At 34.6% G+C, this 18671-nt stretch overlaps 1 long non-coding RNA gene across 1 annotated transcript; it reads right to left on the bottom strand.

The window, feature by feature from the left end:
- Nucleotides 1-8185: 8185 nt before the first annotated feature.
- Nucleotides 8186-18471, bottom strand: LOC111630282. Its single transcript, XR_002757488.1, has 4 exons — nucleotides 18118-18471; nucleotides 17752-17835; nucleotides 17374-17478; nucleotides 8186-8929 (listed from the first exon to the last, which is right to left on the bottom strand). It is a non-coding gene; the product is annotated as an uncharacterized LOC111630282 (long non-coding RNA).
- Between the last annotated feature and the right edge of the window lie 200 nt (nucleotides 18472-18671).

The raw sequence follows: 18671 nt of genomic DNA, 5'->3' as shown, positions 1-18671 counted from the left end.
GTTAGGGAGAGTGGCATTGGTTCCATGTGACAATAGTTGTGTAGAGTAGAGAGAAATCACATCATTCTCTCTAGCAGATCTTATCACCTAAGATGTAGAGTGCTGTCAAGAAAGATCACTGTTCTCTTTCTGATGGTCGAAGATTTCATAGTATCGTGTTTTATAGTCATTCTGACCACACACACATGGGAGATTTTTACATATTCTCCAGTTTTATATTTTTTTATCGAGGATATTTTTTCGGTCCCCAATGCATTCGTTACGGGGAGTGTCCAAAATAAAACTTACACAAAAATAGAGAATGCAGTCGATTATATTGTGTTTGCAGTTATTTGATTTGTTTTTTTATTCGTAATTTAGTTGTTTGACTTTTTTTTAAGATTTTCAACTTTATTTTTTTATTTTTTCCCCTTCTTCCACGTTCAATAAGAGCAAAATATATTTTAAAATTGTACTAAAACTAAAAATAATTCTAGTAATTATTATTTTTTTGAAATATAAATAATTTTTATGTATATTGTTTTTAATTAGATAAACAGATCGATCGAGCCGTTAACTAAAAATCATAAAAAGATTTAAAAATCTGGAATTATCGGCTAATTAATTTATTTAAAGTCTGAATAAGTTTAAAGATAACGATAATAATAGTTAATTTTTCAAAAAAGATTAATAATGCAGATAATATATATAAGGAATTTGATAGGAAAAAATGTTCAATTGGCTTAAAGAGCATTAAGAGACTATTTTATTTAATCCTCTTTAGAACGATGTATTTGAAATTCCATCAAGAAACTAAAAGGCCAGTGTTTGATGTCATAGTGTTACTGGCATTCAGTTGGCTGTAACTAATAAATTGTTTACAGAAATTCGCCATTTGTGCGACCAGAACGAAGAGGATCTGTAACAGTGAGTGAGACAAACTGGCACAGGCTGTGAAAATGAGTGGCTGTATACTGTCTATTCCATTTCCATCGTCAAAGCCGTCACTACTTGGGCCATCAGTTCAAATCAAATTTGAAGATCGCTAGAGCTGCGCTAATGGTCGCGCGATGCCGATCAAGGCATATTAGTGGAGCAAGATCTGATGTCTGTAACTGCCATTTGTCATTGGATGGAGGCTAGAAGTTCAGCCATTGCATTTTCGTACGAATAACCGGTTGGGGAGTAAAAAATCACCATTCCTTATAGTCATTCTTGTATAGTAAGATAATACAGAATTGATGGTAAGAGAGACAGTTTTTAGTCCAGTTATTTTTTATTATCTGCATTTCTTCACTTTCTTAACATAGTATCCTGTGGGTAGTTTGAAAAGAAGAATTGTTCGGATTTTCTGCTCTAGCCTTTCGAGTGGATGGGATTTGTGACGAAAGGAGGCTTTTTTAATGTTTTATTAACAGTATATTCTTTTAAAGATTTCTTTGCCATTTATTCTCGCTTTTGACATGGAACAAGTTCGCATTTTTCGGCAATTAGGGTTATCGAAAGATTTTTATCAAGAGAGACGTTCGGCGTTTGGAGATGAAGTGTCTTTCTCGGATAAAAGATCTTTATGAAAATTCTCGACATTGAATTAAACTTGGAAAATTTTCCAACTCTTGGCGAGAATCGTTAATAATTGTAAAATTAAATAATTAAATAAAAATTTAAAAAGCGATCGAAAATAAACGAGTCGATTTACGCCGATCGATCGGGTAAAATGCGATCGATAAAAATCGTTTAAGTATCCACTAATTAAAGAAGCCGAGAGAAGCCATTAGATAATCATTGGTTAGAAGAATAAAAATGGAGGTAATTCGGTAGAGACGTCATTGTTGCAGGTGTCCATCTTAGCGTGCACAGGTAAGTTGTCCCTAGGCAGTCAGCTAGCGTCTCGACTTATCGAGAGGCAGAGATGGTCAAACAAGGTTTTATGGTTGCAGTTGTACGTTTCTTTTTGATGAACGAACCATTCTGCTCGAGGTTATTCTCCGGTAATATTGAGGCAAGACAAAAGTTGTGGTAGGGTGGACGTGATGCCGTCGTCAATTCTAACAGCAAATGCAGCGGAAAAGCAAGTCGGCCAGCCAAGACTCGATCGTTAAGCAGCCCAAGCCTTTCACTGAGGATTAGAGGGCAAGCACTTTGCGGGCTCCGAGGTTGTAAAGGCAGCGGATGGCGTGTGGTTTTGTGTCCTGCCAGCAATAAACTCGGCGGTCTGCTTCCATCATCTGACGCCCTTTACGGCCAACCTTTGGACATACCAGCTCTGCTAGAGCACTACCGATTGTAAATCATGGATGCCGAAGAGACAGTTTCGCTGGTGGGTGGCTATTGGACACTCCAGCTACAAAAGAAAATTTTAGGACGTATATCAAGCGAATTCAATCGAGAAGAAAATACTTTGAATTCTGTTTTCTCTAAAATGCTACGCTTTATTATAGAAATTTCTAAAAATCATCGCATTAATATTTTGCGATAACAATAAAATATGAGCGTTTAAAACCGTACAAAATCTGCAAAAAATTGATTGATACATTTATCACAGAAACAAATGACGCTACACTAGAGGATTACCTTTCGAAGAGCACTTTAAAATAAAACAATATTTAATCTATGTCAGAATATTCGATACAGTTAAAAACCTTACTCGGCGCGATTTATAATTTATGCTTATGTATTTATGTAGCATAGACGATTGAAGGTGGTTGCTATCCTTTACCGGGGACGACATCAGTCTTTGTGTGAGGAATTTAATTTCAAGAGTTGGAAATTAATGTTCGTGTCCCGCTTGTGTAGTTGGTTACCTCTCATTAAAGCCGTTTCCAACAATACGGACTAAGTAATAGATTGGGCAGAAGTCGCGCTTTTTCAGCTTCGTACAAAAGTTGCAGCAAATAAAAGTAAAATTCAAACATGAAGAAGAGAAGTCACGCCAGGTGACAGCCGAAGGGGTATTTTGTCGTGAGATTTCTGATAAAGAATGTCTTGGTAGAGATAAACTGTACCTCGAAGATGGTTGGTTACATGTAATCAGTGGACATGGGAGAAGGTCCATTACCAAGCCAGCTAGGATATTGAATCTGTCGGTAACCTTGGCGTCACATAATGGAAGGAGGAGAAATTGGTTTGTCTGCAAGCGTCTCAGTCATGTATCACCTACATGCAATCAGCTAAAAATGTCTGTCTAAAAAACGTCTTTAGTAAAGGAATAAATCGATTGTGGATGATTTGGTTAAGAGTTAATGTTCCACTTAAACGAGTCATTTTCTGTAGAGTGTGCCCTTATCATCTTTGTAACTTTAGAAGCGAGTGTAATAAAAGCCGCTTTCCAAATAATAACGCGCAAGCGGAGAGAAATTGTATTAATAATTTAGTTTGCATTGAACACAGCATAAAGATTTTGCAGTTGTGTCTCGACAGAAAAATCTTAATTTAGGTTTCATTTTTATTTTATTATTTAATATCGACTTCATTCTGTTTTTAATTTATATATAATTGATAGAATATATGATCATTTTAAACCCATCTGATTGTTTTTTTTTTCGAAATATAAGGCAATAATAGAAAATACCTGGTAATTAATAACTTCCTGGAGGAAAAATTTTTCTCCCCTCTCTCATCATTATTGCACAGAAATTTTTAGATGCTTTGTAATTCTGCAAGAGAAAAACAGTATAAGATAAACGATCGTTATAAACAGATATTAAGAGGATTTTGTTCGAAAATCAAGACTAAACGAGAATATAATAGACAGCGCAGACGAAAATGTCTTTATTTTATAGGAAAAGTGAAAAGTTAAACGATAATTTATAGAGTGAAGTTAAGATAGGTAGGATGCTTTTCAGTTTTTGTCAATATTTAATCAATGTTAACGATAAGAATAAGGGAAATTTTTCTAATTGACGATAGAAAGAAAACATTTAGATATTATACTAAAACCTGTAAAATTTATCGTTTATTTCTACAATTTTCGGCACTTTGTACATACGGCATAATTATTAAAATATTAAAGGAGGAAGAAATAGTAGTTCCTTTGGTTGAAGGAAAGTTCCGCAAACGAAATGTTCTAAATTGCGCCGTGCAGGAGTGTTTCTATCTTATTTGTTTGGCTACTACCGCTGCAGTTGGTTTACGCACACTGTGTTAATGGTTTTGGCAACCGTAGGATAAATATTGCACCAGTCAGCATGTAGTGAAGTGACGGGATACGAGCTATTACAATGAATGATTTAACAGGATGGCTTTCTTCGTCTATCCTACTTGAATGTATTATGCAAGACAGCGAAACTGGTAGAAGACTCCATAATTGGCGAGGATGGTGTAAGGGCTTTGTCTGTTGCATTATTAAGTAGCACCAACTGACATTACACAGACATTCTGTCTGCCTCACTTAAAGCATTACTGCGTTGCAATAGCTTCGGTGACCTCCCCAAAGACTACTAAGAACCGTTCAGAATTACTGAACTTAGAATCCACAGTGTTTAGTGATTGCCCAGTTCGCATAAAGGTAAGTACTTCGGGGTATTGTATCCAGATGTAAATGATTAAGTTTCGTCCTCCTTGATTCGTCACAGGTTGGCCATGTGAGCAATCAGCACGTGGTGGTGGCATCACGTACTGTACCCCTACTGCGCTTCTTACGAATGTGGCACATACGTGCTTAATACACACAAATCTTCTCATATTTCTCATTTTGAAAATTTCAAATCTGCAATTAAAGAAAAAAACTTTCATTTATTTAATTATTATTTTTTTGAAATATAAATAATTTTTATGTATATTGTTTTTAATTAGATAAACAGATCGATCGAGCCGTTAACTAAAAATCATAAAAAGATTTAAAAATCTGGAATTATCGGCTAATTAATTTATTTAAAGTCTGAATAAGTTTAAAGATAACGATAATAATAGTTAATTTTTCAAAAAAGATTAATAATGCAGATAATATATATAAGGAATTTGATAGGAAAAAATGTTCAATTGGCTTAAAGAGCATTAAGAGACTATTTTATTTAATCCTCTTTAGAACGATGTATTTGAAATTCCATCAAGAAACTAAAAGGCCAGTGTTTGATGTCATAGTGTTACTGGCATTCAGTTGGCTGTAACTAATAAATTGTTTACAGAAATTCGCCATTTGTGCGACCAGAACGAAGAGGATCTGTAACAGTGAGTGAGACAAACTGGCACAGGCTGTGAAAATGAGTGGCTGTATACTGTCTATTCCATTTCCATCGTCAAAGCCGTCACTACTTGGGCCATCAGTTCAAATCAAATTTGAAGATCGCTAGAGCTGCGCTAATGGTCGCGCGATGCCGATCAAGGCATATTAGTGGAGCAAGATCTGATGTCTGTAACTGCCATTTGTCATTGGATGGAGGCTAGAAGTTCAGCCATTGCATTTTCGTACGAATAACCGGTTGGGGAGTAAAAAATCACCATTCCTTATAGTCATTCTTGTATAGTAAGATAATACAGAATTGATGGTAAGAGAGACAGTTTTTAGTCCAGTTATTTTTTATTATCTGCATTTCTTCACTTTCTTAACATAGTATCCTGTGGGTAGTTTGAAAAGAAGAATTGTTCGGATTTTCTGCTCTAGCCTTTCGAGTGGATGGGATTTGTGACGAAAGGAGGCTTTTTTAATGTTTTATTAACAGTATATTCTTTTAAAGATTTCTTTGCCATTTATTCTCGCTTTTGACATGGAACAAGTTCGCATTTTTCGGCAATTAGGGTTATCGAAAGATTTTTATCAAGAGAGACGTTCGGCGTTTGGAGATGAAGTGTCTTTCTCGGATAAAAGATCTTTATGAAAATTCTCGACATTGAATTAAACTTGGAAAATTTTCCAACTCTTGGCGAGAATCGTTAATAATTGTAAAATTAAATAATTAAATAAAAATTTAAAAAGCGATCGAAAATAAACGAGTCGATTTACGCCGATCGATCGGGTAAAATGCGATCGATAAAAATCGTTTAAGTATCCACTAATTAAAGAAGCCGAGAGAAGCCATTAGATAATCATTGGTTAGAAGAATAAAAATGGAGGTAATTCGGTAGAGACGTCATTGTTGCAGGTGTCCATCTTAGCGTGCACAGGTAAGTTGTCCCTAGGCAGTCAGCTAGCGTCTCGACTTATCGAGAGGCAGAGATGGTCAAACAAGGTTTTATGGTTGCAGTTGTACGTTTCTTTTTGATGAACGAACCATTCTGCTCGAGGTTATTCTCCGGTAATATTGAGGCAAGACAAAAGTTGTGGTAGGGTGGACGTGATGCCGTCGTCAATTCTAACAGCAAATGCAGCGGAAAAGCAAGTCGGCCAGCCAAGACTCGATCGTTAAGCAGCCCAAGCCTTTCACTGAGGATTAGAGGGCAAGCACTTTGCGGGCTCCGAGGTTGTAAAGGCAGCGGATGGCGTGTGGTTTTGTGTCCTGCCAGCAATAAACTCGGCGGTCTGCTTCCATCATCTGACGCCCTTTACGGCCAACCTTTGGACATACCAGCTCTGCTAGAGCACTACCGATTGTAAATCATGGATGCCGAAGAGACAGTTTCGCTGGTGGGTGGCTATTGGACACTCCAGCTACAAAAGAAAATTTTAGGACGTATATCAAGCGAATTCAATCGAGAAGAAAATACTTTGAATTCTGTTTTCTCTAAAATGCTACGCTTTATTATAGAAATTTCTAAAAATCATCGCATTAATATTTTGCGATAACAATAAAATATGAGCGTTTAAAACCGTACAAAATCTGCAAAAAATTGATTGATACATTTATCACAGAAACAAATGACGCTACACTAGAGGATTACCTTTCGAAGAGCACTTTAAAATAAAACAATATTTAATCTATGTCAGAATATTCGATACAGTTAAAAACCTTACTCGGCGCGATTTATAATTTATGCTTATGTATTTATGTAGCATAGACGATTGAAGGTGGTTGCTATCCTTTACCGGGGACGACATCAGTCTTTGTGTGAGGAATTTAATTTCAAGAGTTGGAAATTAATGTTCGTGTCCCGCTTGTGTAGTTGGTTACCTCTCATTAAAGCCGTTTCCAACAATACGGACTAAGTAATAGATTGGGCAGAAGTCGCGCTTTTTCAGCTTCGTACAAAAGTTGCAGCAAATAAAAGTAAAATTCAAACATGAAGAAGAGAAGTCACGCCAGGTGACAGCCGAAGGGGTATTTTGTCGTGAGATTTCTGATAAAGAATGTCTTGGTAGAGATAAACTGTACCTCGAAGATGGTTGGTTACATGTAATCAGTGGACATGGGAGAAGGTCCATTACCAAGCCAGCTAGGATATTGAATCTGTCGGTAACCTTGGCGTCACATAATGGAAGGAGGAGAAATTGGTTTGTCTGCAAGCGTCTCAGTCATGTATCACCTACATGCAATCAGCTAAAAATGTCTGTCTAAAAAACGTCTTTAGTAAAGGAATAAATCGATTGTGGATGATTTGGTTAAGAGTTAATGTTCCACTTAAACGAGTCATTTTCTGTAGAGTGTGCCCTTATCATCTTTGTAACTTTAGAAGCGAGTGTAATAAAAGCCGCTTTCCAAATAATAACGCGCAAGCGGAGAGAAATTGTATTAATAATTTAGTTTGCATTGAACACAGCATAAAGATTTTGCAGTTGTGTCTCGACAGAAAAATCTTAATTTAGGTTTCATTTTTATTTTATTATTTAATATCGACTTCATTCTGTTTTTAATTTATATATAATTGATAGAATATATGATCATTTTAAACCCATCTGATTGTTTTTTTTTTCGAAATATAAGGCAATAATAGAAAATACGTGGTAATTAATAACTTCCTGGAGGAAAAATTTTTCTCCCCTCTCTCATCATTATTGCACAGAAATTTTTAGATGCTTTGTAATTCTGCAAGAGAAAAACAGTATAAGATAAACGATCGTTATAAACAGATATTAAGAGGATTTTGTTCGAAAATCAAGACTAAACGAGAATATAATAGACAGCGCAGACGAAAATGTCTTTATTTTATAGGAAAAGTGAAAAGTTAAACGATAATTTATAGAGTGAAGTTAAGATAGGTAGGATGCTTTTCAGTTTTTGTCAATATTTAATCAATGTTAACGATAAGAATAAGGGAAATTTTTCTAATTGACGATAGAAAGAAAACATTTAGATATTATACTAAAACCTGTAAAATTTATCGTTTATTTCTACAATTTTCGGCACTTTGTACATACGGCATAATTATTAAAATATTAAAGGAGGAAGAAATAGTAGTTCCTTTGGTTGAAGGAAAGTTCCGCAAACGAAATGTTCTAAATTGCGCCGTGCAGGAGTGTTTCTATCTTATTTGTTTGGCTACTACCGCTGCAGTTGGTTTACGCACACTGTGTTAATGGTTTTGGCAACCGTAGGATAAATATTGCACCAGTCAGCATGTAGTGAAGTGACGGGATACGAGCTATTACAATGAATGATTTAACAGGATGGCTTTCTTCGTCTATCCTACTTGAATGTATTATGCAAGACAGCGAAACTGGTAGAAGACTCCATAATTGGCGAGGATGGTGTAAGGGCTTTGTCTGTTGCATTATTAAGTAGCACCAACTGACATTACACAGACATTCTGTCTGCCTCACTTAAAGCATTACTGCGTTGCAATAGCTTCGGTGACCTCCCCAAAGACTACTAAGAACCGTTCAGAATTACTGAACTTAGAATCCACAGTGTTTAGTGATTGCCCAGTTCGCATAAAGGTAAGTACTTCGGGGTATTGTATCCAGATGTAAATGATTAAGTTTCGTCCTCCTTGATTCGTCACAGGTTGGCCATGTGAGCAATCAGCACGTGGTGGTGGCATCACGTACTGTACCCCTACTGCGCTTCTTACGAATGTGGCACATACGTGCTTAATACACACAAATCTTCTCATATTTCTCATTTTGAAAATTTCAAATCTGCAATTAAAGAAAAAAACTTTCATTTATTTAATTATTATTTTTTCTAACATTTTTAACTTCTTTCTATCTAAAAATCCTGCTAAATGCTCGCTAAACATAAAGGTAAATTTAAATAAACACATTACAATAATAACACTTATTAATATTATATATAAGTCATGTAAACAATAAAAAGTAGTTTTATAAAACCATAAATACGAAATAAATAGCGTAAATTTAACCTTGATAGGCGAAAATTTTGTATATATTTAACAAACACGCTTCTTCTATTATTAAATATTTTTGAGATTTAAAAGAATCGCTGTGAAAATACAGTAAATCCAAAATATGGTAGAAACATAAAAACAGATAAAAAATTAAAATCGTAGTTTTTTCTCTATAAAGAAAAGAAACAACAGCATAAAATATGTAGTTACTTGGCTTCCTTTCATTCCGTAAATTCAACAAATTACGCTATATTTCATCATAATCGTTTCTTTATAAATATAAATATGTTAAGTATAGCGATAAACAGATTATTCATCTCTCTTATAAGCGTTTTAATATTATGCAGTTCGATTTTATTAATGAAGAAAATAAGTAAAAAGAAAGGAGGAAGAAAGTAGGATAAAAAATAACAAGAAAAAAGCATTACACCAGCAGTAGAAAGATCTCAACAACCTTCTCGATTTCTAACATCTGTTGGAAGAAAAGTCGCAGGCTGTGTGTATACAGAAATGTCTATGGTAGGAAAGAAAACACTCCATTTGATTGCTGACCATGTCAGATCTGCGAAGAAATCACAGGTTTGTACTTGGTGGAGTTCTGATGATAAGACTTGTGGCAGAAACGTTACAGCTTTCGTTCACCGCACTCCGCACTCGGTCCTTCGATGTCGCTTCGCCTTCTCTCTTATCGGAGATGACAGGTTAATGGTGCCACAGCGAATGGGCTGGCCTGGGGCACGCAAACGGTCGCATTATCGTCAAAAAAGACGGTCTACAGTTGGAGCGTTTGGCTGATTGAGTCGATAGCAAGATCAACGTTGCTTCTATAGACTCCACTTTTATTATGGCTGATACTTTCCCTTAAGAAATGCATAATCTGACTTTATGCAATCCAATGTCTTGCTGGTACATAAAAGTATATATTTTTTCTTTAACACTAGGTGGTCTTTTTTGGTCTTTGCGAATTTATTACTCTTTTGATAAAAGAATGCGGCTCTTTTTACTGATGGATTATAAATGACAGCATAACTGGCCAAATACTTCTGCCCCGCTCGATATATTTTAGATTTCAACTATAAAGGTGAGCACTATTGCAGAGAAGGAACGCTTTTATTTGGTAATTAAACTGCACTGGAGGTTAGACTATTACTTAGTTTGGAAAGAAAGCTTTTTATTAGGAATATCTAAAATTTTTATCCTAGTAAGTACGCCGTTGCAATAAATATGGTTATATTCAACTAGATATCTTCACTTTACAGAGTTTACTACGTATCTACAGCGGAGCAAACGGAAGGATTAAAAATGTAAGTTGTGCAGAAAGCATCTTATTGTGATTGCACATTAAATAAGAAGAAATCTTATAAAATTAAAATAAGAAATAGGAAAAAAATCTTTGAAAATTTTGATGCTTATGTAAACTAACAATTTCATGACGATTTGCATAAATAAGAGTTTTTTATAATTCGTTAATTTGTGTTTAAATCCTTAAACAAAATCCATTATTTTCTAATTAGGCAAATTGGAAAAGAAGCAGCCATTTTGTGAAGCGCGTTGAACAGGGCTGAAACTATTGTAATTGACGTAGAAAGAGAAATTAATGATTTATATAGACTGATTAACAAACTTTCAAGTTAAAAGAAACTTTGTTAATCAAACGAAATAAATTATTGATATTCTTTCTGATCGAAGTTTTAAAGAAACTTTTGTCATCTAAAGTAAGGGGAGAGAGTGAGCCAATGAAAGTAAAAACTGAAGGATGGCTTCTGCTTTATGGCCACAGATGTCAGAGAGGGATAAAAATTAACACATGTTGGAAAATTAAGCAGCAAAAAGTTAATTAGAAGTGATGATGTTTTCTTTTAGAAATAAACTTTTTAATTCTTTTTCATTCCACTTTCGACAAGATGGTGTTTTCGTATAAAAATTATCTTATGAAGTTGGTTGGTCAGGGTCCAACTGTCCTTATAGAAATCTTAATTTAATAATTCCGATGAAGAATGGAGTAATATTAATTAATTAATCGAATGATAATTCTTAAGAGAAGAAAGAAGAAATGGCAGGAATTGCAGACTTGCACTAATGAAAGATGCGCGAAACAAGGAGGAAGAAAAAATCGTTTTAAGTCAGAGGCTGTAGCAGTTTAATGGAAGCCTTGATGAGCGTCAGCAGTGTTGTCTTCAATTGTAGTTGAGGAAGTTCTTTGCCCGGGGCACGTCCTATGTCAACAGTCGGCAGTGGTCCAACTGTCCTGTAGGTACACAAGCAGCGCTGTAGGCGACATCCACTATGCCGACGTTTAATACCAACCCAGCGACATACAAATTAGATTAGTTCATGTACAGCAGACGGATGATAATGACTGGGCGCAAGGCCTCATCATTTTTCTACCTTTGTTGATGAACTACAGGGGAAACGGGACAGGAGATTGGAAAGGGTGTTGATTTAATTAATTTTTATCACCTTTACCATTGCGAAAGAAGTTGTACCAAAGTTTGTTAAAAACCCCGGAGCCTTATTGGAAAGTTGGGGGAAGAAGAAGGGGAGCAATGTCTTGTCTGCAAGGCAGCACTACCAAGTGTGGGTTAGATATCATTTGTTCAATTATGTCGGACGTAGAAGGCTTACAGTAATAACATCAAGACAGGAATTGCGATTATGTTTCTGCTGTTTATCTTGTCTTCCTTCATCAGTTTTATCTCTCGTCTACAGTTTAATGTTAATTAAAGTGCAGCATATCTTAGTCGACCATTGCCTAATAATTAGGATGAGTTGTCGCGCAGACGTCTTCTTTTCAATGACATGCTGCGGCTTTTTGGTTCCGGATGCGCTTAGTTTCTTGTTTCTTCACCAAAAAGGAAATTGCGTTTCTCTCGGATGCTTCCCCTGTTCCCCTGCACCGGCAATCGAGGTGCTGTTTTCTCAACGATCGCTTCACACATTCCTCAGGGACTAGAAAAGGAAGCAAGACTATCTAATTAACAAAGGATGGCCAGCTGATCAATTCTTGTTCGGTTCTTTCAACTGATGCTACAGCATCCAATGAACTTGATAAATGTATTTGGGATTATTTTATAACTTATAAAATTATTCATTATTTCAAAAATTTTGAAATTATTTTTTTATTCGCTTCTTAAACCTTATGGATGATGCTTTAAAAAAATAAAAAAAGAATTATTTTTAAATGATAAAATAACTTTTTCATTTCGATATATAATTAGCGTTAACATCTAAATAATTTTCGGGTATATTTATAACCTTCATAATTCAAACTTTATTATTATTATTAAAAAACGAAACGAATTGATATATAAAACCAAATGATAAGTATGAAATTTTTTTTAAAATTTTGCTTTCATATTAGAAAAAATTATTTATTTTGAAATTAATATTAAAATTTTTGTTATATATCGTAACTAATATAAGTTAAATAAATTTGATAACGATTTAATTTATATGTATAAAAGTAGCATATTATTTTTCATAGTTAAGAAGCCAACCTACATTATAATTAATTATGTTTAAATCTTTTGAATAATAAAATCTCTTTCTTTGCATAATCGACGTCGAAAGGTACAAATTAAGGATTTTAAAGATGAAATGAGAAATCGAACATTGTTCTAGCTACAATTACGCGTAAAATTCGACTGCGCGTACTACCTCTCACCAATGTTATAAATTGTTTGGGGGAGACTTTTTTCCCAAAGAGCTTTGAGAGTTTTATAAGAAAATGCTTTTAGTTGTAAACAGCGTAAGAAAAGAAAGGAAATGAAGACATTCTTGCGGTTTATTAGAGAAACACGTTCGGAACTTTTTGTGGGACAAAACATCTCTAGCTGTAACTTGCTTCAGGTCACAATTTAGACCCCACCGGACGTCGTTAGTGGGTGTTTTCCATTAGTGAGTCCGAGAGCAGCTAGAAATAAACTGTTGTTACAGGATGTCCCCTAGTGTCGTCGGTAATGTTTGAAGTGTGATAAAATCCATTGGGTGTTCAACTGTATACAGTAGGTGGAGTTTATTGTTGGCGACGGCCATCCCACTAAATAACCCCCGTTGTAAAAATCCCTACAACAACAGGCAACTAACCCCAACACAACTCCTATGTCTAGTTATAAATAAAATTTATTATATAGAAAGTACAGTACATTAGTAAATTCATTTATTATTATTTTTTGGCAAAATAAAAATGTTTTGAAAAAGCTGTAATGGCTGGATGGTATCAGAAACCGGAATCTGTCGACCACAACTGGATTTGTCGCTTTCCACACAAAGACCTTTCATTAAGATCACGCAAATGACTGACTGAAAGTCTGAAAAGCTTTGAGCTTAATTGTTTGCTTGATGAAACGATCGCTGACATTTGCGTGATTGTTCTATGTAAAGAATCCATTTTATTGACTTCGTATGCGATAATATAATTTGTAATGCATGTTTGCTATTAATTAGATAGAAGAAAAAAATTCATCCTGCACGAATTTACATGTAGATTTAAAAATAAATATATATAGGCTATATATTTAGCATAGTTTATTTCATTTTTTATATATATATATAGAGAGAGTCGAAATGTCACGATTGACGTTTGTAATGAGCTATCTCGAAACCTCTGTAAATTGCTACATATAGTATCTGACGGGTAAGAGCGGCCATGTGGCGATTGATCGTGATTGAAATCAAAGACAAGCGATACGTGATCTATAGGAGCAGACAAAAGACTGGATTCAATATAATCACTATGAGTTGGATTTCTAGTCAGACAAAAGAGTCTACTTTATTCGCTGCTAGGTTGGCTGACTGGCCAGTGTGGTGAGTCACTCTCTAGCTGTTCTGGTCGCGGCAAACCCCAGAGGCTGGATCGATGTTAGTCTACCCGCTAGAGTTGGACTGGGAGCAGCTGTTGCTGTGTGCACCTCGCTACGACTCAACACAGCTTCACGGCTGGACATTAATAACTTGGTTCTACAACTGGCAGTCACAGCTGTAAACATACCGAAGTTTCAGACCAGTTTCGGCTTTTCTCTTATCCCCTTGCATTATAGCTTTGCCTGCTGTGATTGTGTCTTGCTGGTAAGGTGCAGTCGAGATGCGATTGTTACATTTTCTTTTACAACCTTACAAGCGGGCGAATATCAATTAATTAATGTAAATATATTTCTTATATCTGTAGCGTGAGTTTAAATATAGCATTAACTGTTATGATGTTATATAAGGGAAACAGACATTGACCGCGTAGCTGTCAGGAGTGCATCAGAAGAAAGTGGACAGCTTCAGGGAATGTCACACACAACAAAGTTCACTTGACACTCCACTGGGTTCAGGTTAAGTACTGTTTATCAGTAGCGAGTCTAACAACTTTCTTCCTATTTGTATTCTCAGCCATCCTCCGTTTTTACGGGCATTTGCCTGCTAGATATTGTAAGGTTGTTGGCTTGTGGAGAGACTTTAATTTCCGTCTCAAGTTTACGACAAAAGCAGACATCGGGTCAAATGTCGTCAAACCGGAGATGGGGTCCAACATAAAACAAGTCGTTGGATTCATAGTCTGATGTATCTCACATTCATAAAAGATGTATATATGTGCTTTACATACAACCTTTATTATGACAATGTAAAAATGCAAAGTCAGGAAGATTTTTGAATCACTTGTCTTCAAAGCTGTGAAAGAAGGCACCACGTTTCCTAGTTGAAATTGGTTATAACTAATCATACGGGTATATACTCATGCAGTTTAACGATGAGCATAGATCTTAAAAAATTTAAATATTGTCACAGCAAAAAAAAAATCGGAAATAATCTTTATTAAGAACAAAGAAATATCAATTATAGCAATCATTGGACCAAACATCATTTATTTGCTGTAGGCCAATCTCTTTAGTACCGATTGAAAAAAAAGAATGAGTAAAAGATGCCGACATTCTTTCTACGTATTTCATTCCGCTTACTGCTTACAATTACATTGGAATATAAAAAGAAACAAGCACCTGACGATTCCGTTTTGGGGCCATCTAAGGAGAGATCTGAACAATTCAGTAGTATTTTTACCTAAAGGGATGTTTTATTTTTTCCATCGTCCCTCATCGAACGATCTCTTCAACAACAATTTTTAGATAAATGATGAATTTCCTAAATTCAACTTAGCGGAATCAATCGACGAATCGGAAACTACCCATTTAGGGTACAAGTTTTTAAATTTTCATGTTTGTCATTATGAAAATGAAAAACTATTCCTGAAGCTAAAATCTTCTCCACTAGAACGTACATTTTTCAATATGGTTGAATGAAAATGTTTATAACTATGTAATTTAAATTGGGATTTGTCTTATTGTTTTCCTAAAGTATAATTTTACCGAATTGAAACGGAGCAGAAACTTATACTCTAACAATTTCCCTTTTGGTGGTCATGCTTCACCTACATCTGACATTTATCCTATATTCCTTGTGGACATCTATCATATTCTGTCGTTGCTGGCAGTTGTTACACTCGCGTGTATGTCAATATGACAATAATACCGACCTATGAAGCGGTCAAAGTCAAAATTATAACCTGGTTAATCGTAAAACTGCAGATTGTTGTCAAAAGTATTCAAAAACGAATCGTTTTTGTTTAATTACATAAAACTGCTATACTAAATTCCACTCACGAAACTTAATTATCATTAATAATCTCTCGCGCGACACCGACAGTGTATCTTTTCCCAAAATGGAGCTTAGATCATCATCATCTCATCAGCAGAGCGATCAGCAAGATAAACAGACCTCCAAGGAGCCATCGGTAACAAACGTATCATCCAACCATCTGTAGATTGTGCAAAAAGTTTGTTACTTACGACCAACAACTATTTGTCAGCAGTGTAATCCCCGATCATTGACTGTTATTTACCCTTGTCATGATGAGAGAACCATTATCGCCACTGCCCGTCATTTTGGTCCACGGTATTAGCTCACCTTATCACTTACAGGGTGGACTATCTGTCAACTCGGTCTGATCACAACCGAGGTTATCTATATATGTAATTTTTCATCTATAATCTTTCAAGATAGATAATATTTTAATATAAATTTGATAGAGAGATATATCCTAGATAATAATCTCTTCCAAGTTCGATCGATGTTTCTTCTCCCAGTAACCCCCAAGATGTTTACGGTCAAGAAAAGAACAACTAAACTATACGTGTTCAAGTGGCATATGTCATGATATGTTTGGAAACAGCACTACTTGTAAGTTCTCGGTTAGATACGGTAAGAACTAAGGCTTTAACAAAGCCAATAAGTAGGCATCAATGCCGTAGCTGAGCCTCGGGGAGAACAACTTGAAAATATCCCAGAAAGCATTGCTTGATTGGATACAGCACTCCTGACTTTGTCTTCCTACTATTTATTGCCTTGATTACCAACATGTTAGAATTTTTACTTTGTCTGCTACTTCTTTCGAGTAATTGGCATCGTCACTGCAGTCGGCGTTTCAGCCGCCAGTTACGTCCTATACAGGAAAGATTAGCCGTTTTGCCAAAAGATCACGTTTTATGCACAACAAATTTTACACTAGACAAGTCGGTGATTAAATATTTGACCTAAGTACTTATTTAACAACAGAAACTTTGATTTCGAGTGTCTTTCTACTTATTTCATAATTAATCTTAACGCTAGGCATTCCAAAGAATAAATTTTATACAGTTAAAAAATATATATACGTTTCCAGGTTATTTTTAAACGTCATACGCCCCAAATTCGCAGAGGAAAAGACAAAATGATGCAGGAATATGCATAAGATAGAACATTTGTAATGTCAGCGATTACCAGAATCAACTCTTGGAAAATGTAAAAATCGAACATTGTCCACCTTTTCCCCCTTCTTCCTGTTAAAAATTGTCTCTATTTTTTATTCTAATATTTCAGTTTTGAAGGATTGATTGAAGATATGCAATTCAATTCAATCTAAAATCATATTAATATCGTCTTAATGATAATTTTAGTGTATATTTACGCGCATCGATGAACGTAATTATTCTTAATTTAAGATAAATTCTTTAAATAATAAATCTATGATAAACCTATCATTCAAGTTATCGATAAAATGCTGTAAAAAGAAAGACGATAAAAAAATAATAAATAGACACTGAACGGAAAAAAACAATAAAAAAAATATATGATATTGTGTTAAAGTTTGGCTTATAGTTCTTTAATATTTTTGGATCATTTGCTCTAATGGATTTATAGAAAAATAGAGATTCCTACCAGTTGTATATAGTTTTCCGATCCAGCTTGGTAGTTTTCTTGTGTGTTTGCTAGAGACAAAGCTTCGGCATCTTTCCAACATTGATTTCGTCATTCCAAGTAAAGCTAAATTAATATAAGGAGTACTCATAGATAAAAGTTACATTTAAAAAAATAATAAGAAAAAGAATTATGTGAAAAAATATATTTTTATAATTATACTACTAAAGGCCTATACATTCTATTAATATTTTTAGGTAATTTTTAAAAATGTTATAATTAAGAATAATTAAGAATTTAAAATTTGATACTTTTAGTAAATTTAAGTTAAATGTTATTAACTTTTAAGTGTAAAATATCGAGAAAAACTTTGAAAATAAGAAGAAATACTGATCAAACTTTGTGTTTCTTCAGGGGATGGGTAGACGATGTAACAAAATATCGCATGTTTGGGACAAAATCGTGAATTTTTCTCGTGATAAACTGAAAAATATAGAATGGGTAAATTTGATAATAAATAGGCTGTTAAAGAATATAGAATATTTTGAAATATTTCTTAGTAAATAAAAAAGTGAAGTTTCATATTTCAGAACTTCTCAATAGGGAATAGAGAAGAAGATACACATGCATCATCGACTATACTGTCAAGTTGGAAGTCAAACATTGTCAAAAGTCAAGCTACCTTTTCATGGTCTCAGCCACCATCTGGTGTATCGAAGGGAAAATTATTAAAAAATTTCACAGAACGCTAAGTCCAGTTCTAACCTGAAATCTGTCGGAGTTTCAGCCTCAATGAGTTTTCCAAGCCGTCAGATAGGCACTGTATCTTCGTTTCCTCTTCTCGAACCCTTCAAATTATCTATTTTCGTTTTTCCACAGTCAGGCGACAGAAGAAAAGAAGAAAAGAAAAAAATGCGGAAGAATGAATCGCTTTTATTAGTCGAGAAAGTTCTGCTTTCCTCTCTCTCTCTCTCTCTCTTTCTCTCTCTTTCTGGAAGAATACTGTTTATATACGCACTTTGATTATATTCTTGTTCTAGTATCGATTTTATAAATAAATTTTCTGATAGACTCGAAAAAGAATTTTTTTATTTAAAAATTTCTCCGAACTTATCATTAAAATATAGTTTCTTTCTATATTCAGTTTTGTTCTTTTATAGCTGCATACTTTCTAAGAAAATATGTAAAAATGTTATATAAACTATTGTAAATATTATTAAATATTAAAAATTCAAGTTTAATTATTTGTAAACTTATGAGGAATATTATTGAAAATGACAGCAAAATAGATATTTTCAAATATTAATATAAAAGGAAAA

The sequence above is a fragment of the Centruroides sculpturatus genome, unplaced genomic scaffold (genome assembly GCF_000671375.1).
Source record: "Centruroides sculpturatus isolate CEXI.00-Female unplaced genomic scaffold, Cexi_2.0 scaffold558, whole genome shotgun sequence".
Taxonomy (NCBI): domain Eukaryota; kingdom Metazoa; phylum Arthropoda; class Arachnida; order Scorpiones; family Buthidae; genus Centruroides; species Centruroides sculpturatus.
This window is presented reverse-complemented; position numbering and strand designations above follow the sequence as displayed.